Raw genomic sequence first — 24095 nt, 5'->3', positions numbered from 1 at the left:
TAAATGCCTCCGCCTAAGCCGATAACTCGCGGAACAAAAGCAAATTTATTTATTTTTTTTCCTTCTCCTTTATGTTTCAAAAATTGTTCAGATGTATCCAATTTTAATTATTTTCCTACGACATATCCGGAATAGTGACGCAACGAATGTAAATTTTTATGTATTCGGAGAACGCGAATATACATTTTTAAATTTGGCGCCATTTCTCGTTGGAGAAAAGTTGACGATCGAATGACTCCGCAGGTAACTCATCCAAGTAGCACGCACACGTTAGCACCGTTTGAATCTTATTCCGGAAATTGCCGAAGCGATTCGGACGGAGACGATTGTTCGTTTAATTATTTTTCACGACAAATTAATAAGAGAAGCGAATTAATTTTTGAGGTTAGAGTCAGTGATTGAAGATTTGTTAAAATGAGTAAATCAAATTCAGTCGATAATAAAGTATTTCGTGTAGAAGACAAACTTTTATTACAAAAAGTTCGTTATCAAACTGATGTTTTTTTTTTCCAACTTGTTTAATATTGTTTTCACAATTTTTTTATAATAGATAAATGTAATGTATTTGTGACAATCGCGTTTGCGGAAACTTCATTTGTTACGGTAACTAGAAAAATTCAGTAAAACAGGCGTCGTTAAAAAAACTGTTTAAATATTGTTGGAATTATGAAAAACGAGGTAGGCCTAACGATTTTGCGATATTGTCGATCCTTTTTTGGTAATTCCAACACAAGACGAGAAATAACCTGACAACGACCAACTTGATGCCTCGGTTCGCTAGCATTGAACAGTTCAACTAAATCCGTAAATTACGGTCTTTTTTTTATAGTCATCCGTATACATATATTTGTATATATCTATAATTTTATATGCTGTGTTAAAAATAATACAGCTATATGTCATATATGTATATAATATACGTCCTTTTGCTGTTTTACATGTTATACGTGTTTCAAGCTATATATTTGTAACGACTTTGCTCTTAATTAAATTTCCACAACACATTTTTCTTCACTATTATTACACCTAACATCTGTTAAATATATATATATGCGTATATACGTCATATACATATAATGTATGTACATTTCTCTTTAGTATACTTTCTTTTATAACCGCTCTAGCCTGGCTCGGGTTGTTCGAATAACTTATTACGCGATATTCTGACGTTCAGAATGAATTTTTTCTTCTCATTTCTCTCCCCCTTCGTTCTGCATATGTTACTGTTTTCACACGGTGTGTGAATCACATGTTTCTTCTTCATTTTTTTTTTTTTCTTCTTGTTTCTAATTTCTCGTTTTTTTTTTTCACCTTTCCAAAGCACGTTAACAACGGTTCCTGGTTATGAATGAGGTTGCCCGGAACTTCGAATCAAAGATTACAAAATAACGATCTTGGAGAGAGAGAGAGAGAGAGAGTTTTGTTTTCACACAATCGGATAATTGATCGTGAATTATTCAAAACCGAAAAAAATTACTCTCGAATTTGTCGCATGAAAATATTGTAGAAACAAAATTGTAAATTAAATATTGAAGAATGAAAAAAGAGAGGGGAAGAAGAGGAATAAAAAAAAAAAAAAACAAACAACAGAAATAAATAAATGCGGACAAGAGAAAAAAAAAAAAATCGAGATTTTCCAGAAATTATTCCCACATATTTATTCAATCTGTGGGATAAATTTTGAAAAATCGAAAAACACCATCCGCAATTCACTTGGACGTATTGTAAAATGTTTACAAATGCCTGCCGGCGTTCGTCCGCAGATCGAATAAAAAATTCGATTGAAACGGTACATTTCGTGAAGAGTATTTTTACGGTACGTGAAATTTGAACAACAGGCGAGTCAAGAAATCGCAACAAAGTAGCGATTTTGAGGTTAGAGTGAGAAAAATGAAATTTTTTCCTTCACAAGGACGGGGAGCGAGGTAGTAAGGGAGGAATGAGAATAATAAAGAGAATTCAAGTACCGGTACAGGCAACAAAAGGACGGAAGATGAAACCCGCAGCGGCCGGCTTTATAATACGAACACGAGGACGATGGTCCTTAAACACGTAAGGGCAATCATTCGCCGATATGTTCGCCATGTTTTTTTGATCGCCGTATCGCGAGTGCGGTGCAATTTACGCAACCTAACGTCGATTACAGCCAACCCATTCCATCCCCCCCCCCCCCCTCTTACGCCTACTTTCACCGATTTTATACAAAGCGTAGGTATAATGTAACGCCTTAAAGACTCCGCACACCCCCGACGAGCCTTGATACTCGCCTGAAAGTAAATTACTTTTAACCGCTTACGCGTATAAGGGATATGTACGGTAATTGTTATACTATAGAGCCTGTAAAGATATCGAAGAAGAGTTGGAAAAAAAAAAAAAAAAAAAAACAGGCGAATGAATGGGAAAAAGGGTGGAAAAAGAATTAAACAATCCGTAACGGGAATAAAAAATTATACTTTGACTCCTTTTTAAAATACTAAAATGGCTATTTTAAAATTTTTCTTTTAACCCGCACGGTGAGAATTAAGGTGTTACTGATTTCACTCGGACAAACTTGAGGAAAAGAGGAACGCGTTAGGTTTTTTTGGTAAAACATACTTCGTGAGATGGAAAGTTTTACTCTGCAAGGAGTGAAAACTACGATACGAGCAGAAATCTGCTACATTGATGAGTAAAAATTATTGTTGAAGTAGGTTTTTTTTTGTTTTTATTTTATGTTTTTTTTTTTTTTTTTTTTTTTAACCAGTAACCTCCACGCGTCCCTCTTTTTCTGCAGTTTTCGGTAAAATCTGCTCTGTAATATAAACATATATATATATGTATATATATATATACACAGTGCATCGATGATTACGAACAAATTTTCAAATTGACAACTTACGAAGGGTTAAAAAAAAAATTATCACCGCTTACATGCGATTGGAAACGAAGTTTCATTTGTTGATAGTTATCATGGTGTATTGATATAGAAAAAAAAAAAAAAAAAAACACGCAAACTATCGGTGTATATGAAAGAGTTCCGATTGTCTGATATTTCGAATACGAGATTGCGAAAAGTTTCTGGTTTGAAATTTTTCAGGGTAAAAAAAGAACAACATCGAACGTGAAGGAAAAAAAAAAAAAAAAAATGAAAACAAAATTACAGCGACTGGATAAATTATTCTCGAGTTAAAAAAGAAGATCTCGGAATTACGGGATTCACCCTTTTTTCGCCCTTTTGCCGAGGAGGTCAAGGTCGGGGATTTAAAAATTGACAAAATCGTAGGTGCAGAAAAGAGAGAGAAAGCGCGAGAGAGAGAGAGAGAGAGAGAGGGAGGGAAGGGGGGCAGGGGGTAGGGGAAGGTGATTTGGAGAGAGCGGAGTAGACGAGTTTGATAACCAAGATTAAAACGACGTTGGAAAGCTCGTTAAGCGCCTTGATGAGCCGGGGAAAAGCCGAAATACGAAGCTGCGTTCGAATAAACTAATTTCAACTAATTAATTGACGTCAGCCGTGAGGATAGTACTTTGGCTAGAAAACCGATTAGCGAGTAGCTGCAGGAGCACGCCGCTCGTTGGTATGAGTATAATAATAAGAGAGATGGAGAGAGAGAGCGAAAGAGAGAGAGAGAGAGAGGGCGGGGGGGGAGAGGAAAGCCTCCTGCCTGGTAATAGAAAAGTTGATGGCTCTGCAGCTGGAACTTAAATAGTTTATCCTCCGATACACGCGTCGATATTATGCGTAGGTATTTAGGAAGCTTTCGATGTGGTGGTCTTACTCTATTCGATGACCAGTTGTCCAATCATTATGGGCCACTAACGCGGGTCAGATCACCGGGCTATCGAGTCTCGAACTTTACCCTCGGCATGATGAAGTCTATAAATAGTCACGCGGCTCTCGGAGCATTATAGGATAAGTAATCTATAATGCATTTATAGTTTTATTGTTCTTGTTGTTCTTAAATTACCTCACAAATTTTCCATCAAATGAGTTAAAGCTTGTTTTTTTTTTTTTTTCGAAGATTCAATCCAATCTCGCGCTGCAGGTCAAAGTTCAATTGGATAAAGATATTGTTTTCAAGGTTGTTGGGAAATTTTTTTTTTTTTCAATATTGCCGGCGCCGTACTTTTCTCATCTCCTTAAAGTTCACGAACTGTTTTTGGACGATTTATAACAAAAACTTTTTGTTAAAAAATTATTTCTAACAAACGATATTGCGTCAGTTGTGAAAATAGTATGAGAGAGAATTTTTACAGATTTTATTGGAATTTTTCGACCTACGAAATTCTCCAGAAAACTTTGATATTTTGCGAAATTTGCGAATGTTTTCTGTTGCTTTTAACGTCTTTTCAACTTTTTAAGGGGATTTGATGATTGGTTTATATTATTAGATAGGTAACATCGTCGAAGAACGTGACCGATGAACGAAGAGAAACCAGCAAACCTATCATCCTCAGCGTTCCTGCACTTGTGAATTATTCGAGACGAGTATATGAGTCACTGAATTCCTGAGGTTCATGAATTATTAACCAAAAGTGTATTGGAAATGCTCACATAGTCTATGACACTGCAGATTTTCATGGCAAGGATGAGAGGATCATAAAATTTTACTTTCGATAGATGGGGGTGCGGAATACGAGTCGGAGAATTATCATTCGAATGACAGGGGTGAAAAGTTCGCATACAATATATATTCGAGTAACCCCTGATAAGTGTCGCAGAATTTTTCTGCCCTCGTATTTCGTTCTCATTGGGATCTTAATTTAGGGTTAGGATGAAAATATCGAAAAGTTATAGAGTAGAAGAGTCGCGATGTCAAATTTTTGTAAAATCCGAAAGTTTGTTTAAAGTGTAAACTCGAAACATGTCATAAAAATATCAAAACATGCAGATACAGTAATTTGTACAAGTGCCTTAACCTTTTGTCTAACTTGTTTTAGGCCCGAAACAAACTGCGAGTTAGATTCTATACGAATTATGTGACAACGCGTTCCATTTTCTCACGTCAACTGCAACGCCAGTCATTGTCGCATAATTCGTGTAGAAGTGAACTCGCATTTTGTTTTGGACCGAAAACAAGTTAGACGAAATGTTAACCTTTTCGTTCATACATTTTTTCTTACATGCGCTTCGCTTGAAATTTTTCACGCGCGAGCTTTTGGGACCGCTGATTACGAATCTGAACTCGAAATTCGTTAATTCAAAATAGTTGATCCAATATGGCGGACGAACAAAAACAGTAAGAAAAATTTTGAAAAAATTCTGTACAATTTTTTGGTATGTATCACGTTTGTGTAAGAGTTAGCATCTGGATTTACATGGTATATTAGCAGAGGATGTTTTTTCTCGTGAATAAGTACGAATTTCGATCATTTGTTTACACGTGCTATTTTTGTAGTAAGTAAATAACGAAATTTCACATTTTTTTTAGACTTGCAAAGAGTTCAGTGACCACGTGGGACCAAAAAAACTCGGCAATTGTTACGAAAAAAGTGTTTTAATAAATAAAATAACTGCAAAAAGAAAGGTGGAATTGAAGGTCTTTTTTGTAACTCTGTAAACCAGATCCTTCGGATATTATTTGCAGAAGATTCTCTATCGTGACTTAATTCGATTATCCGATCCTTCTCGCAAATTTTCACCCCCTTCCTGAATTCTTCCAATGACTTTCCGTAAAATTGAATTCCCGATATTTCCACGCTCATTTCACAGTGCAGCTTGGAAACACTCGGAACAAAATTACGAACTTCGGAAGCAGCGGCGCGTACCAATCGGCGAAAGGTCGATGGGTTGTTCCGGACTAGCAGGTACGTCGTCCTAATTGGTTTTACAAAAGCGTCGTCGATACTTTGGCGGATTTACGAGGTTCGAATCCGCAGATCGGCAGATCCGTAGAAGCGGCAAACTGCTATGTGTCACGATTGTTGACTTCGGCGACCGCGAAGCCGCTTCTGTTGCGTATGCACTCGACCGAAGTCAAGTGTAAGCTCGAAAAAGTGACTCTCGATCAAGTGGCGTAACGTTGGTAGTACTTTAGTAGGTACATGCAACTGTGCGCAACGTGTATATGCACGCATATTTCAAATAGGTGATAACCGGGTTTCATGTACGTCACTCAAACTTGTAATAAATTTCCGGCTGACTGACCGGCTGATATTCAATTTGAACAATTGAATCAATACTTGTTACACTTTGACCAGGTGTTTCGAATGTATTTTTTACAGTACTCGAATCAGAGCTTAAATTTCGATTCAAGTTTGATTTGAGATTTTTAACTTGGTTAAAATTCATTTTTTATTTTCATTTCAATATCGGACTTGATTACCAATTTTATGGTGGAACTTGAATTCCAATTAAATCGACTTTCAACTTGATCGTGATCTATTCCTCAATTTGAACTTTAATTGAAAATCAATTTTAATTAATTGAGCTACGGCTTGATTTCAACTAAGTTTCAATTCGATAACTTCGAACTTGATTTCGGTTTCAATATTGATCCAGATCGACTTTGAACTTGATCTTGATCCATCCCTGAATTTGAACTTTATGAAGTATTAATTTTAACTAATTGAGCCACGGCTTTATTTCAACCAAGTTTCACTTCGATATAACTTAAAACTTGATTTCGGTTTAAATATGGATCTAGATCGACTTTGAACTTGATCTTGATCCATCCCTGAATTTGAACTTTACGAAAAATCAATGATAATTAATTTAGCTAAGGGTTGATTTCAAATAAGTTTCGAGTCAATAACTTTGAACTTGGTTTCGGTTTGAATATGAATCTAAATCGACTTCGAACTTGATCTTGATCCATCCCGAAATTTGAAATTTATTAGTAATTAATTTGAATTGATTGATCTAGAACTTGATTTCAACTATATTTCAATTCGATAACCTTGAACTTGGTTTCAGTTTGAATACGGATCCGTATCGAATTTGAACATTATTAGAAACCGCTTTTTATTGAGCTAGGATTTGATTTCAACGGGGTTTGAATTTCACTGCAGTTTCACTTTATATCAGATTCTGTCCGATTTTAACTGTGAACTGGATTTTCCATTCAAGCCTTGTTTCTTGACGCGAGTGACGAAGGACGAATGGAATGTTTTATCCAGTCCAGGCAGCCAGCTGCGATAGACTTATAGATTTGATAAGAATCGTTTTTATTGCCTCTCCATGCCTACCGCTTCTCTGGTTTCTATTTCGATCTGTTCAGCTGCGCGCAGGTTGATCGATACGTATTTGACATGTGCAGGGTGCGTTTTACTCTGACCCTTGAATTCTCAACAAAGGGTATATACGATAGCCAATGAGATTGGGGAAATTATTTTCAGTGTAAAAAATAACGCTGTGGTTGAAAAAAAAACAGAAAAAAAAACAAAGCAACAAAGAAGAAAGTAGATGAAAAATACGATAATCGTGTCACTATATTAATTAATTAAAGAACGCTTTTAAATGTTCCGAGTTAATTACTACAAGATAAAAGCTTGTAATGAAAACGTTGACGAAAGAGTGAAAGAAGAAGATCTAAAAAGTGCGAGATCACCGACGGAGATGAAAAATAATCCGGTGGTGAGAAATAAAAAAAGAAAAAAAAAAGACAAAAAAAAACGGTGAAATGAAAAATAAAAATAAATACCGAAGATGGAGGAAATAAACTGTCTAAATGCGCATAAATATTCTACCCTCTGAGAGATATGCACCTATACCTATTACCCACACACGTTTGGGATATAACATAAGGGGTCTGCGGTTAAAAGCTGCTATATTTAATACGCATAAATCCTGCGCGTAACCTGGGAGCAAAGCAGGCACTCGAAACCCAGCAACGGAACGATAATAAAAAACAAAAAAAGAAAAAAAAAAAAAAAAAGAACAAATCGTACGTTTCTACCTACCTACTCGTAAGCAGAGGAAAAAAAAAATATGTAACCTAAATAAATGATTAAAAAAAAAAGAAAATAACGCCGCAATGGTGTGAATAGAAGTGGAGGAAATTATTTGACGAAGAGGGGAAAAGTGAGGAGAGTGGAATATATGAAGGATGACTGCATTAGAAGGAAGAACCAACGACTCTTAATGGAAAACACCGCATCGTTCCACATGAATGTGAAATTCATTTGCATCGTTTCGAGTATTTGCGTCTTCTTTTTCCCCCTCTTTTAAGCCCTCTCACCCCTTCTGTAGATACCAACACCGAGACTTTCCCTTTCGCTTTGTTTGCTTTCGTCTTTTATAACGGTTTTTTTCTTCCGCTTTACCCTCGAGCTTTCGTAGAACGAACTTAATAGATCCTTTGCTGTAGTCTAACGACTGTTTCGCTTAACGCAACCCTAAACGACTAGTGGTTTAAAACGTTTACGTACTTTTCTTCCTCTCTTTCTATCGTTCTTCAAAGCATTCGGCAAAGCACGCTTACAGCTTTTGAGTACCCGTTTCACCGGGTGAACAGATTGTAATAAATTCTAGTTGGGACGGATAAACTTCTCAGGAAGATTGCGCTGAGCAGAATTTTGACATTTTTTCTCTTACACTTACCAGAGATTTTTGCTAGAATGGATAATGTTAAATTAACGATCGGAGTTATGTTGAAAAATAAAAACAGTCAACGACTGTGGAGTGAGAATGCGGTTCGATACTACAGAAATCGGTTCTACAGAGAAAATATTCCGCAAAACATGTTCTGCAGACTTGTTTCTACGGAAATATTTAACTGCAGAAAAGGAATTCGAGATTCACGTTAGAAATAACCCTGCGTGAATTATTCTACAGGAGAATTGTTCTACAGAATATTTTTCTACATATTTCTATACAATTCATGCGGGATTATTTCTGATATGAATCTCGAATTCTTTTCTGTGGGTAAATAATCTGTAGAAAAATATTTTTTAGAAAAACAACACGTCGAAAGATGTTTGTAGAACAATATTCCTGTAGAATAATTCACGCGGAATTAGTTCCGATGTGAATCTCGATTTCCTTTCTGCAGGAAAATATATTGTAAAAAAATATTCCTGTAAAAACGAGTCTACGGAACATATTCTGTACAACATTTGACCTGCAGAACTGATTTCTGTAGAACCGATTTCTGCAGAACCGATCCTCCCTCTAGATAAATCGTAATTAGGTACAAAAATTACACTCGGTGGTGTGAGCTTTGAGATTTTGTTCGGTGCGGGGAGTGAATAATTACAAAGAAAAGATAGAGACCTCACAGAAGTTCTGCGAACATATGATTTCGAGCTCAGAGACTTCGCCGAGTCCAATCCTGGAACCGAGTCTTGGAACCGGGACATTTTTGCAAAAATTTTTCGCTATTCCGGAGGCGGTTTGTTCTGAGAAACGCGTGTCGTATGATCGGGCTGTGGTTGGAGAGAGATAGAGAGAGAGAGAGAGAGAGGGAGAGAGAGAGAGAGAGGTATTACAAAAATAACTCCATGCCCGAGAAACCGAGATGCGTCAACAGCCGAGAAACGAAGCGACGGAGGCTCGACGATGCCGGAGGTAGGCATCGTGGTGGATGGTAAGGGACGCTGCCGCGATAGCGATAAAATCAAAAAACAGGGAAACATGATACTTTGAAATCTTAACTGACCGCCGTTATACGACTATGTTAACTCTGCGGTCCGGGTTCAAATGGTCAATTAGGAGATCTGGTTATACGTGTGTTGTTTTTGTTATTTTCTTTTCTTTTTTTTGTCCGTTTTTCTTTCACTTTTTGAGTGAGGTAGCGCACCGCGAGTAACCTGCGATCTTTGTCCAAAGGAATTCCTCCGAGGAACAAGTTCAAAGATATCTAGATGGCGAGATTCTTTTCAATGTGCAAGCTTCACGACTATCCTGCAGACATAACTTTTTACACCGATTACACCGGTCAACACGAATCTTTAGTCTCGATTCTAGATGTCAAAGTTTGTTTTCTTCCATGTGATTAACGGAAGGAAGAATAGTGTTTTTTTTTTTTTTTCCTTATGAAGCTTGATTTTGTGGGAACCGGAACGATATTTCGGATTTTATGAAATATTATGGTGATGTTGATGGAAAGAATGGTGAAAAGTTCACGCAAGGAGTGTACATTCATTTTGATTTGGTGAACAAGCGAAGCGGATCTCTAGCGGTGTAACAAAATCCGTAACAAGAAATTGTCCTGGTTTGAAATTCGCTATCAAGTGCATTAATAAGCTTGTAAAAACTTGGCGCGATTTTTCTGGACAGTTTGTGTTTCTCAACCAAGCTACAACTTGGATGGTCTAAAATGACATCTATTTTTAAGAGTTTGTTTCTTTTTTTTTAATGAAAATGAAGACACTTGGAGCAATTTGAGTTTGAGGACTTTATTATTTATAGTTTCAACAACTTTTTGTAATTTTTTCATTGAAATTCATGACAAAACGGCGGCATGGCGCATATAAGTAGAGAACTACCACGTTTTTAATCCGGTGGCGCAGATTCCTCGGTCAATTTTCATCCGATCGACTTGCAATTTTGACACAATCTTTAAAACTTGTTTATCGATTCGAGCTCGTAGCCAGATTTTTGCATTTCAATCCCAGAACTTGTTTATAAAAATTTTTTTCCCAATTTTTTGTTCATAATCGTGTATATTCGAAATTTTTTTCTCATACTTTCAGTTACAGCTCGACCCGGAAAAGCTGTTTTTAACTCAAAAATATTCTTCCATACGTTACAAGTTGAACAGTAATGTCAGGAGATGCACTACCGCAAAAGTCCTCGATGTCGGAGTCGTTCGCTACTTACATACGCCATGCCGCCATTTTGTTATTAATTGCATTAAAAAAAAAAAAAAATTCCAAAACGTTCTCGAAACTGTAAATAACAAAGCCCTCCAGCTCAAATTGCTCCAAGTGTTTTCATTTTCTTGAAAAAATAAAATAAAAATAAAATAAACAAAAAATAAACTCCGAAAAATAGGTAGGATTTTAGACCATCTAACGTACTTGATGTCAAATTTCAAAACAGGACAATTTCTTGTCAAGGAATTACGTCTCTATGGCTTGTCACGGATCTGCTTGACTCGATTTCGCCCAACGTTCGCCAAATCAAAACAAACTTCCACTCTTTACGTTGACTTATCCACCGGAAGGTCGACAATTCGAGAAGCCAAAAGCGCATACTATAAAAAAAATAAAAATTGAAAACCCGTTCAATAAACAACGTGGCCCGTTTCCGCGAACGTGAGGGCCTGCAGAAGCTTTACGACCACTTGACAACTCGGAGGTAGAGGTACGTGTGGCACGGTTTGAGCACATACCCTTGGTACCCATCTACCTCGGTACATGTCGCATCAACGGCGCCGGAGAAACAAAGAGCATACCTGGCATGGATCTGTACCTAAGCGTGCACAGTTGTATACCGTTTAATACGCCGTTGGTTGTTAGATTAACAATGCAGCTGCCCTCCTCGTATCGCCTCGGTATCTGGACTACCTATACCTACTATATAACCAACTCCTCCACCAACGGCTGGGTATATCTACTCCACATTCACAGAGGTGCACAACGACCTCGGTATGAAGGTACTCGAGGAGGAGTTCACCAGGATTGTAATGTGCTCTCTCTCCCTCTCTCTCTCTCTACCATTCTCTCACGCTTCCTATTATACTCTCGACAAATCTAATTAACAAAGTCATTTACTTATCTAAGTGGATTTCGTATAGTTTGTTCCCATCCCCCATCCCCTTCTACCTATCCACCTCTTTCCTTCTATACTCTTATTGTGTATACACTCTATGGCCTCTCTGCACCCTCGGATTAGACTCTGAGACTGGATATTCGTTCACATTCTATTTATAAACACTTCGTCTAACTCGGAGTTGAGTTTAGTTGGGTTAAAGTACCTGATGATCAGTTTCGATGTAAGGAAAGACTGAATGTCACCGTGATCAAATTTTGTACTCTTGTTTAGGTTGATGAAAAACGGTGACTCTGATGGAGGAAGTAAAATGTGAAAATTCGATTCCGAAATATAGACTAAAAATTTTGAATTCATAGTTATTATAGACATTTTTGTCTTTTCTGAGGTGGAACGACTCGGACGATAATCGAATGAAACACAAACGGTATCGAAGGATATGGAACGGCAATTGTGACGGTGTATCAAAGCTCGGGTATTAAGGTCCGAGATCCGGAATCTGTTAGAAGTGATACATCGAGTTGCTTAATGAGGCTGTAAATATCACAGCTAATTTTTAGTATATCGATTAAAACGCATGTAACAAGTTATAACAGTATAAATTTGAGTTAGATCATCGTTAGTTTCTCAGTTTTTAAAATATCGTTCCGAAGCTTGATTTCGACTTTCAGATCGATTCACCGACAAAGTTTCTCGTGTATCCTTGCTTCGATTATAAAAACTCCGTTTCATATTCTCTTACACGACACATCCAAGCACTGTCATTGAGTAAATTTACACTTTGTTTAGATCAAATAATAATTGTTAACAATCAATTGAATTATCGCTATACGATTGTGAGCGGTTACCGTTTCGATCAACTAATGATTCACATGGGAAGAACAAGAAGAACAAGAAGATAAAGAAGAAAAAAGAAAGTGAAAAGGCCCACAGCGGGATAAAATTCATAATTCATCGCATGATCGAGGATTTTGCGAAGCAGCTGAAGGGAGAAAGATATAGATATTATAGAGACAAAGAGAGAGAGAGAGAGAAAGTACATTTATTTGATCCTGGAGTGTAACTCCCTAAAGATCACAGGCATAACTTACAATAAATCAACGATAACCTGAGACTAATTATTTCTAATAATAATAGAGGAAAAACAGAAGCTGAATCAGGATAAAAAAAAACAAAAAAGTAAGCGATAGCAAAGTCAAAATAACATAGCGAGCGGAGACTTGACAGGAAGAAAATAATACTAATCAAAAGTAAAGACAGAAATAATAGAATAATAATTATAAACCCATAAAAAGACAAAAAGAGAGAGAGAAACGGGTTTATTATAAGTCCTGGGACGCTACGATTCCCTAAGGACTATGCAACAAGTACACGTAAGAATGATAAACAAAACAAGAGTAGAAAAAAAGAAAAAAAAAATAATAAGAAAAAAGAAACGTACCAAAACATAGGATACATCGATAAAACTAAACATAAAAATAAAAATAAAGGTTAGTTGCCAGGATAAAAATTTAAAAAATTAAAATAAGATATTGAAAAAGTACAAAAATACAAAATACAAAAGTGATACAATCCCAAATGTTCAAACATACAGCTATAACTACAGGTATACTCCGCATGTGAAGCTTGCTTAAAATTTAATTTTTGAGTTTTGAGAGAGAGAGAGAGAGTGAGTGACTTTTCGCCATGTATACTGTCGAAGGGTAAGTAATTCACTCGGTTCGTGGCTGCGCGACTCACAGAGAGGCTTTGCAGTGTGCGTAGGCGTTTACAGGCTTATCGGCATCGCGTTCGCAGGCCCGAAACACACTGGCTGCGGTGTTACTCCTCGCGAACACATGAATTATGCGTAGAACGCGTGTCTCTGCCACACCCCCCGAGCACGACGGCCGACGTCTATCTGCCCCCCTACACGCCGCCCTTTCTTCAACCCCTCGACTCTATTTTGACACGGGGGCGGGGGCGCCGCCAACGCCGCGGGGCGAATATTGTACCCTCAAACTTTGTGTCATACGTATATATGTATAGATGTACAGAGATGTGCGCGTATTCGTCTGTTACAGATATAAGTACGTATGAGCGCACAATTACTGTGTACTAGACTGGGCCAAAAAAAACGAAGAATTTTTTTTTTTTAATGGTACTGCAAAAACATTGTTCATTACGACAAATGAAAATTGTCCTGAAAGTTTGAGCCCTTGATATTAATATTAAGGGGTGTATCGTTACAGCTATTGATTTTTTAACAGTTACCGCATTTTTTTACCCAAAATCCGTCAATTATCAATCTGAAAAATTTTATCAATCCATATTTTTGAAGGAAATTAAATTTCCTACAAAAAAGCTCTCTTACTAAATTGACGTAGATCGAGCCGTTTCCTTGTAATCGTGACTTAAACATTGATTTGTTTTTTCAAATTTTTGTTTGAATTTTTGATTCTTGTAATTACCAGAAAAATCAATATTTTCATAGATCAAACCATTATTTTTGTGGGAAATTTGATGCTCTACAAAAAAGGTCTCTTAACATTTTTCATGAAATTCACTCCTTTAAAAGTTATTCGACATTGAAATTGTTTTCAAAAGTAATTTCAATGTCGAATAACTTTTAAATGGAGCTGACTTTTCTCTTTCGAAATTTCTCTCTCTCTCTCCCTCTCTCTCGCTAAAAAAAAAAAATGCATATACAGAATCTGGTGTTCTTCCGTCGCTCAAGATAAACTTCAAAATCGGTAAAAATTCGTCAAAACAGCATCCTGTATTCCAAAAAACGTCATGGATGATCAATAATTGAATCTCTCGCAGAGTTGAAAAAAAAATTTGGGTTCATACACTATTTGAACAAACCCCGTGACTAATAAATCCGGAGCTATTCTTAACCTGAAAGGTTATAAAACGAGGGTGGTAAAGGGGTGGGAATATATTTTCCCTGCGGCACCTGAAACGGCGGTATGTATTATACCTTATACATTGACGTTCGCAGGTGCAGGTTTAACCGCAGACTTACAAGTTGACCAGTTTTCTGCGTATCCAGTACCAGAGGTGCGCGTGAGCCTTCGCCGGGGGTTGACGATGGTTTACTGGTGGTGGAAGGGGGTTGAGTTTTTATAATATACGCGACGCGTGCATGATCTTGTACACCGCGTCGTAAATAATCTGGAAACATGAATATCAAAACGCGGGGCGGGTCGTCGACGTCGTCGTCGTCATCGTGTGGCGGCGTTTTCCACTTGCCCCGGTGGCAGGTATTACAGGCAAAGGCTGAGCTGCAGAGGTCCGAGTAACGCGCGTGTGTGCGTTTCGGACGCGTGCAAACACAACCCTCAAAGCCAACACCAAACTGCCACTCGCACCATTTTCACTCCCGTATGCGTGCAGAGTCCGTGTTTCTGGGGGTAATTAGGGCTTGTTTTTAAATTTACCGTGTACGACCTCCATTTTAATTTGTAATCCTCCGTCGTGTACGTGCGTACGTACGTGCTTATACATGTACACGTATACGATATGTATATATATATATATGTATATATAATATATATATATATTAGACCGTGAAACCGACCACCGAGTCTATACTGATTTCTCAACCCAAGCTTGCACGACCACGACACGACCATCGAATAACAGGGTGTTGCGCGAACCGGATCGTGCGAGTATAAGAAACACCGACAACGGTTTGGTTCCTCTAATTTTTTCCACGATAGGCTGTTGACTCCAGCAATTCAAGCAGGCTACCTACTTGTGATTACAGTGGCTCAGAAATCGAATGAATTCGTTTGAAATCATGTAGCATTAGCTTGAAATCTGGTTGGAAATAATTGGAATCGGTTGAAACTACTTAGAAATCGTTTAAAACTGTCCGTAATCATTTAAAATCGCTTAAAATTATCCAGAAATTGTTTGAAACTTCGCGAAATCTGTTTGAAACCGTCTGTCGTAATTCTTCATCGATTTGAAACTACTCGAAACCACTTTTAAATGCTTTGAAACTTCTCGAAAACTGTTTGAAACCGTCTGTCGTAATTCTTCATCGAGTTGAAACCACTCCAAACCACTTTAAAATGGTTTGAAACTTCTCGAAATCTGTTTGAAACCGTCTGTCGTAATTCTTCATCTAGTTGAAACCACTCTAAACCACTTCAAAATGGGTCGAAACTTCTATAAATCTGTTTGGAAAGGTCTGTCGTAATTCTTCAATGACTTAAAACCACTTTGAAATCGTTTAAAACATGTTTAAATGAGTTTGAAACTGTCCGTAATAATTTTAGAACCGGCCAGAACTATTTAAAATCGATTTTAAATTGTTCAAAACATTTCGAAATCAGTTTAAAACTGTTTGGAATCATTTTGAAATCTTTGTAAACGATTGAAGTCATTTATGCCGTGAACCGTAAGTGAATGGTCTTTGGCTTTTCGACTGATTCTTGTTTCTTTTTTGGTTCTCTATATTTCACCTCTACCGATGTTTTTGCAACTTCACTATTCGTTCATTAGCTGTAAGTCTAACAGAGAATGAAAAAACTTTTTCTCTCGATCGTTTCTCCTAGTTTCTTAATATCTTGCTCATTGCAGACCACTCGCTGTGCCGTACGATCAACCGACTTTTTGCGAAGGCTGAATTTTTCTTTTACTTTCTTTCTTACTTCGGTTTTTTTTTTTTGTTTCTCTCTACTCCTTCGTGGGAAAAAATAACCCGGGTAACAGATGCAAATGTGTCGTGATTGGAAGCAATGAAGCAATACGTCGGAGCTACCTGTACGTCGACTGTACAGGGTTTCCTTCTCTTCGGTACAGGCACAGGGTGTGTAAGGTATATGCCATAAAATATTATATCCGCACACCCACGCACCGCTCACTACGTTCATGAGCAGGAGAAAATATTACTCTGCGTGCATGCGAAAGCCTAGTCAAAATTAGGTGTTGAGATAATAACACGGGTTTGTCAAAGTGCAGATTTTTCATTTTTCTTTTTTTTCTTCTTCTTTCACTAATTATAATTTTTTTTTTTTGATTTTAAAGCACTAACTTGGCACGACTGAGGTCGTAACGCTAATCCTTTCTCACCGCGAAAATAGCATTGTATGTTCAGGTATATTATAAGGCGTATGGTTATATTCCCATAATATTACACACGTGAAAAAGTTCCGCGCGTTCGTAAATCGACTTTATTATACATACGCGTATGTGTTTTATACATGTATATTGTATACAGCAGAGAGAATTAATATGTCACAACACGCTCGGTGTATTTTTTTCCTCTCCTTTTCCCTAGAGCTCGTATAGTGTAATAACGCGAATACATGCATACGAACATGTACAAACACGTACGGGTATAACGTACAGGCAAAACACAGACGTGGAAGAATGATTATGTTTCATATTTCAGTGAAAAACCTGGGCGGGTTAAAAGCGGGGCGAACGCGCGGTTTCTTACTAATTTATTTATACCCTAAAAGGGTCATTGTTTGCCATTTTGATAGGCCAAGTCACGCAGAATAATCGTCGTTATTCATATTCACTGTGCAGTGCGGAGAAGAGAGAGAAAGAGAGAGAGAGAGAGAAAGAGGAAGAAAGAAACGGTAATAATGAAATAGGAGGAAGGAGTAACGAGGAAAGGCATGCGATCCTCCAACTATTATACGATTCATGCCGACTCGCACTGTCATCGGACAGTCACAGTCAGATTTACCACAATCAGTGTCTATTTTGACAAACCATCCAACGTGCAATAACCATTTCCCTAAGAGAACTCAATCTTTTCGGGTTAATGCAATTCGAACGATTGCTTTTCAGAGAAGAATCTGCATCTATGAGTCGATAAAATTTATGGAAATCGGTAAGGTCTCGGTTGTAAAATCATGAACAATGAATGGGTGCGAGATCGAGATGGGTGATTTGAATTCCCGCGGTGTGAACGAGACGCGAAACGATCCCATGATCCTCGAACCGTTTTCACCTTGGCGGTCAAAGGTCGGGGGCAGGTTTTCACCTTAGCTCAAACGGTGTAACCTGATACGAACGAAATGAAACGAGGGACTGGAACGAGGAGCACTTTCTGCAGCTAAAACAAAAGCCTAGGGACCAAGAAGAAGAAGAAGAAGAAGAAGCAAAAGAGGTGGTGGGAGGCCGAGGGGATCGCGAGGGTACAAGAAAAATAGAAGATCATGGGAGCGAGATGAGTAAGTCGTTCGGACAAGTGATCCCGTCACTTTACGTTTTCCTGGCCACGTCTCGGACGCTAGAGTAGTTTCAACTCGGCACTCGCCGAAAGCGATGAAGGTGCAACCATGTAGGTGGCACCTTGAACACGACCAAGGAATGTACATCCTAGCTCGAATAAACCTGCGGAGTCGGTTTACCTGTCGGCCCTTTAGGCCCGCCTTCGGCTGACACAAACCGGTGATCGCTACTATGTAGCAGGTTGTGATATACCCACCGATATCCTTCCGCGACATGCCCTCGCAAGTAGGTATCGTCTTTCCGACTCGCCAGATCCCACAAGGATAACAAGTGTATACATATCTTACAACCTGCCCCAATTGTTCTTCAGCTACCAGAAGAACTCTTTTCCACTACCCACATTGTTTTGTTTGCCAGTTCGCTCAAGGAGGTTATACGTTTAACAGTTGGGAGCGAAGTTGCGATGAAAGGGTACTCGAATGATTTGAATGTTGTTTGAAGTCACGGGTATTGAATCGAAATGACTGACGTTCTTGAAAGTTATTGCCAAGTATACTTGAAATCATATGATAGTTTGCTGAAAAAGTCGCCTGCCAAGTGTTGGAAGTCACGAAAATGGTTGTCTTGAGTCTTGCTATAAGCATCAGATCGTTTCGATCCAGTAACATCAATTTCGAGTGATCTTTACATCGATTTCCACCTTATTGCGAGCTTCCGTTGTTTTCTAATGATTCTTCAACATTGTAACCTATCCACCATGATCTGTTGTAACTTTTTGTGATTCTATTTCAACGTAAAAAAATCCTTGGAAACCATATAGAACTCTAGGAAAACATTGGAAATCAATGAAAATCACTCGACAAGTTATCACTCGAAATCCAAGTCAATGAATTGCAATCATTGATTCGATCTCCAAGCGAATGGCTCTTCTGTTTTCCTTCCATTGGTTTTGTGCGAGCATTGATTCTCCCCCGTTTTTGATTTTCCTCTCCCCCTCTCTTATCGTCAGTCAAGTTTTCCGAAGGCGATCTTTGAATCTGTCTATTAAAAGCCACCGACCGATGTTTCCCGGGTTTGAGGCTCGAGCGCCGGTGCATTTGATACAGAAACTACGGCAAATTCATCCCAGGCAGAAGTCCATTACCCTGGGCAAAGGCAACCGAGCGTAGATTTGGGGGAAATCCGGTTAAGTGCAGACCACTCCGGGCATGGCGTCTTAAATTGCGAGTGCGAAACCCCCGACTTTGATCGATAACCATGCGGAGAGGACGTGTGGCCTTCTGGCCCTTCGACATCGCGGACATTCGACCGTCCGATTTTCGTTCCGAGTCCGGAGTTCGAAGCATTGCGTCGAAATTTGATCATGTGCCCAGGTTCGCGATCCCATCGAAAAGAATCCGTCGCCTTCAGGCCGCAAGACTCGATCTCGAAGAAACATTATTTCAATTTGTTCGAATTGGAATGGTATCATGCAGAATCGACGCTGCATCTCGAATGCGATCGATCCTTGAACTCTGCTCTCTCGAATCACCCCGTCATTCCCAGCTACTCACCCTGTGCAGAAAACCCGAAGTGTTTGACTGCGGGAAAAGCCATTTAGAATTTCCATCAAGGACCGGTACGGCTCCGTTCACCAGAACGTATTCCTGAAGTCGAAGCGAGTCGAGTTGCGGCTACATAAGGTATACGAGGTAAGGTGATGTCTTGCTGAAATATAGGTCGCGTATACTCCAGGTTCGAAGTATGGTAGATGCAGCGGGTAATTCCATTGCATCTCGATGCAGGACCCAATAATGGTTCTACACTTCGCGCACTCTTGTTATATCTGCCACTCGAATACCTAATTACGCTTTCCGTTAAGTGGGTATCGACTCTGGTCTTTGTGTATTTCCCGTTTCACGATACAAGGTCTAGGAAATCACAGTGGGAATAGATGGATACACGATTTCAGCGATCTCAGTCAATTAACAGTTTGATTCACTGAAAATGGATACGAAGTTATGCGGGCCATGCAATTATTTCAATCATCGATGTTTGGTTATTTGTTGTTGGGGTGGAGCTGGCCACGAGAGCCAACCGCTTTCCAGGGACGAATTAGGATCAAAAGCACAAACATGTCTATTCCATTTCTTCACAAATCCGTGTAGAAACACTGTACAGGTTAAAAATCTTATAAAAAATTTAGGTAATCAGTTTCAGTTGTCTACTTGATATTCCGATTGTTTGCATTACGAAATTTTCGATAAGTTAATCGGTAGTAATTTTTAAACATTGAAAAATTCCCGAATCATGGATACGTGTGAAAGTCAGGGTGGACGATGTCGTCCATGTTTGCCAGCAGAGGGTTTAATACGAAAACAGATTGTCTTTTCATCGGATAGAAATTCCATTTCCGTGCTTGCAGTGAAGAGACGCAATTTACCACAGTCTGCTCGGATTTGAGCTTGTTAACGAAATTCGTAAAAAGTCCACTGCTCATGCAGACACAACAGGTATAAGGTTTCCTCCATACACAGGATTCACTTAATTGTTTGAACAACTTCCAGAGTGCAGGTAGCAGGCAGCAAATGTGGAAGTTTTTCTCGGGGAGCAATTCATACTGCTTCCATGCACGAAATTCTGTAGCTCAAATATCTCTTGAATTCGAATGAGAAAATGCTCAACACACGTGCCACTTTATCCATTGAAAGAATATCTAAACTACTGTTAATGGTTCTTCGCGCAATTATTTCGCAGAAGATCCCAGCACGATAAAAACGTCTCAAATATTTATCGTGAAAGGCATGGGAGTACGTATCACGTTACGCGAAAAATTTCTTCGCATTTTTTGCCCATTACAACTTGGAAAGTTGTTCAAACAATTTCAGTGGATTCTGCAAATAGAAAGAACCTTGTACATGTTATATTTACCTCTGTATCGAGTTGCTCACGATTTTAGCACAAATTGAAATTTCCGTCCGACGGGATAAGTTTTTTTCTAGGTGTACGACAACACGATTGTTTTTTTTTTCTTATTTCTCACCAAACACGCGACGTCTTTATTCAAAAACAAACTTTTTGGGACAAACGAGAAAATCGATCGATCGGCCCGCATGTTGAACCTAGTCCAAGTTAACCTCGGCCCTTGAGCCGTCCCGTTAATTGGGGGTGGATCAAAATGATCAGGTATGTGCGATGATCGGGCAGCCCCAGAGAACACTAGAAATTCAATCGACACGTGAATATCTCCGGGAAGCCGTGAATTGGCGGTTTGATCGGAACGCAATCGAGTTGAGTACCCGATGATAATTGCCGGAATCTCTTCTTCGACTTCTCTTTGGGGGGTGGTTAAATCGCGGACGCCATCGGCGGGGAAAGAGAGGAACGGAAATGAAATGCGGGGCGTTGGGGTAACGCTACGGTCGTTAGCGGACCACGTTAGTCGTTAGATGTGGCCAAGGTTCCGCGCAACTTGCTTGCTAATTAATTATTTCGAAATTTTGCGGTAGCGCGAGCTTAATCAGTCAACCAAGTCATTAGAGGGCGGTTGGGGTGCGAGGAAAAGCTCCGACCATGTTCCGGACCGGAAATAGGCGAGGAGTTCGATTTTGAAAAAGCTCAACGCCTTTGTGCACGCCTCTCGAAAGCTCGCTCAGATTTGTCAAAACTTTTTCCAGAAACGACGCTTGCGTCCTGCCAACTTTCGCTCACTTTGCGTACGTATTTACGTATGTATGTATTTAGGGTGTATCATGGCTGCTTTCCACCCTCCGCTCAGCCGCTTTCACCGCGGCTTAATTGGTTCTCTGCTAATGCAACGCTACCCTGTATAACCAACGCTTCTCTTACGTCTACCCGAGACGGTAAAATATTTGACAAGTCATAACCAACCACCCACTCGGTATCCTCTTTGTCCTGCAAAAGCACCGCGAAGAAGGTGCGAGAAGAAACATGAAACTAATGTCGGCGAGAGTGTACTTCTGTGTCTCTTTGAGAGTGGGCCGTACACGCCCTTAGTTGCCTGATTCCAACCGAAAGACAACCTTATAACTTTCGTCTTTTAACCCCAGAGGCTGAAGGCCCTTTTTCACTAGTCACGACGGGTGGGGAAGAAAAGAATCACTCGATTTAAGGGGATCAGCGTATGGATTAAATCTGACAAATTGGGAATATACACTTCTTGAGAAACCTGGTAGACATTTTTCAAGCTTACGGGAAACTACTTGCACTGATTCACGCGTCGAGAAACGCAGCGTGATAACTTTCGCACATTATCATTTAATTGCGACGAATTACTTTGAGGCCATTAATTTATACGAGTCAAGTACATGTCAGCGGACGGAGTAAATGAGTCTGTTTACTTTCCTAGAAATCCATTACAATATTGTATTCACTTCATTCCTTGCTACGAGTAATTGTTTGCTTTCATAAACTTGTCGCAGACATTTCGATGGATGTAAATATTTTTTGCCACTCAAGGCCAAACAAACGATCCACCCGAGTGAAACGGAGTTTTATTTACTGAATTCTCAAAGGGGTATTCAATTTCAGGCGTAAACAAATAGCACTGTCGAAGAAACGTTTAGTCTAGATGAATCGACGGCTGTTGAAGGTCACCGAGAACGCTTATCACATAAATCAAGCAGAAACTGAATGTACATGAATCTGTTGATTACCTCTAGGCTTCAGTGATCCAGATTCTTGAGCCTCCGCAACCAGATCCCCGGTCAAAGAGATGCGATTCACATTCACTGAACAATCACTACACACGGTCGTAAGAGAATACCGGAGATGAACAGTGGCTCGATTTTAAGGGGAGCCCAATGTTTGCTTAGCAATGAAACGAGTATTAAGGTTCTCTAAGCGTCGCTATTTAAAATACACACTGTAAACAAGACCTTTGAATAATCAAGAGAGACTCTTTGTTGTACCGTTGGGTGTTTCTCGCCCGATCCAAACACGGTAAGAGAAGTGTGACAAGCCTTGATAACCACTCGAAGAATCAATGGAAAGTAGCCACAGATTCGATACCCGGGATTCGATCTACTCAAGGATATACCGACACTATGGAGGGTAAAGGTAAAAAGAAGTATTTTAGTTTAGTTTTCAACTGAAAAAGTGTCCATCAAAAAGCGACAAGTAGTGGTTCAAAGGGTCATCAGGATGGTGCTAACAAGCAATCAGGGTTCAATCTAAACTTGTGGCGGTTGTAGATGAAATGAAGTGTGTCAAAGGAAATTAGCAAAGTATAGCAGAAGTTGTAATGACTAGATTAGTTGATAAAAGTGCCATAAGTGCATGGTCAACTGCTAACGTAGTTGAATGAAGGTATGTATACTCAATAAAACCTGAAAACTTTTTCTACAGCAACGTCATTTTAATCGTACTCTATTTAATAGACACTTTCTATGTACGGAGATAGTCCTCCTTACCTTTATCCCCCCTAATCGTCACTATATCGAGAACTTCGCGACGCGCGTTCGTCACGGGCACGATATCAACACACACTGAACCGATCCGAGCTCTGAGAACGTGATGTAAACATTGGTAGAGTGCGCGTCTTGTTTGGGTACCAATATATCGATTCGATATCGCGACTTCGAGGCATCGGTAAACGCTTCTCGCCGCGTCTTTCCCCTTCCAAAGGACCCCGCAAAATCCTCATGGAAATTGGCTGGATTTTCAGTATGTTATATATGTATATAGTAAATATCCTCCCGACCAAAATTTTTCATGGACACAAGTACCAAAAAAGCAGTAGTTTCCGAGATACAGGCTTCAAAAGAAAGGTGTCCAGTATTTTTGATATCTATGAATTTCGTGATTTGCACGAATTACAAGGCTCCAAAGCGACTTGAAATCAAATAATTTACTAAAAAATCTTCACGGCTAATTTTCAAAGATGGACAGAAAACTGCGATTGATTCCATCGATGCATTGATTCCGTCCATGAATTCGCTGGTTTACCGAAAGGAGGTGCAACGTCAGATTTTGCGTGCAATAAACGACTTGTGTTGTTTTTTACGCGTATGCGGATTCTCTGCGAATCTGCTGTACAGTTTTTGATCGATATACTCGATTTCAAGTTCCCCTTGACGTTTGTTAATTGGTAAAAATCGCCTGATCCATAGATAGCCAAAAAATCCGTACGCCCCCTTTCCAAAGTCTACATCTCGGAAGCTACTGACTTTCGTGACTTGTGTCCGTGAGAACTTTCGACCGGGAGTATTTGTGCTACAGCATATTAAAACTCCAGCGACTTCACCGGAAGCCAATTTCCATAAGAATCCTGTGGGGTCCTTTC

General features: G+C 39.2%; 1 protein-coding gene across 1 annotated transcript in view; it reads right to left on the bottom strand.

The window, feature by feature from the left end:
• The window catches only part of LOC124218570 (Calcium-independent receptor for alpha-latrotoxin), a 247395-nt gene extending 224620 nt beyond the window's left edge, over positions 1 to 22775 (bottom strand). Inside the window, exon 1 of the mRNA XM_046625134.2 lies at positions 22468 to 22775. The gene's annotated coding sequence lies outside the window, so the exon portion shown is untranslated. The remainder of the gene's footprint in view (positions 1 to 22467) is intronic.
• Between the last annotated feature and the right edge of the window lie 1320 nt (positions 22776 to 24095).

Source organism: Neodiprion pinetum, chromosome 5, assembly GCF_021155775.2.
Source record: "Neodiprion pinetum isolate iyNeoPine1 chromosome 5, iyNeoPine1.2, whole genome shotgun sequence".
Lineage (NCBI taxonomy): Eukaryota > Metazoa > Arthropoda > Insecta > Hymenoptera > Diprionidae > Neodiprion > Neodiprion pinetum.
Note: the sequence above shows the minus strand (reverse complement) of the source record. Positions and strands in the feature narration are given on the sequence as shown.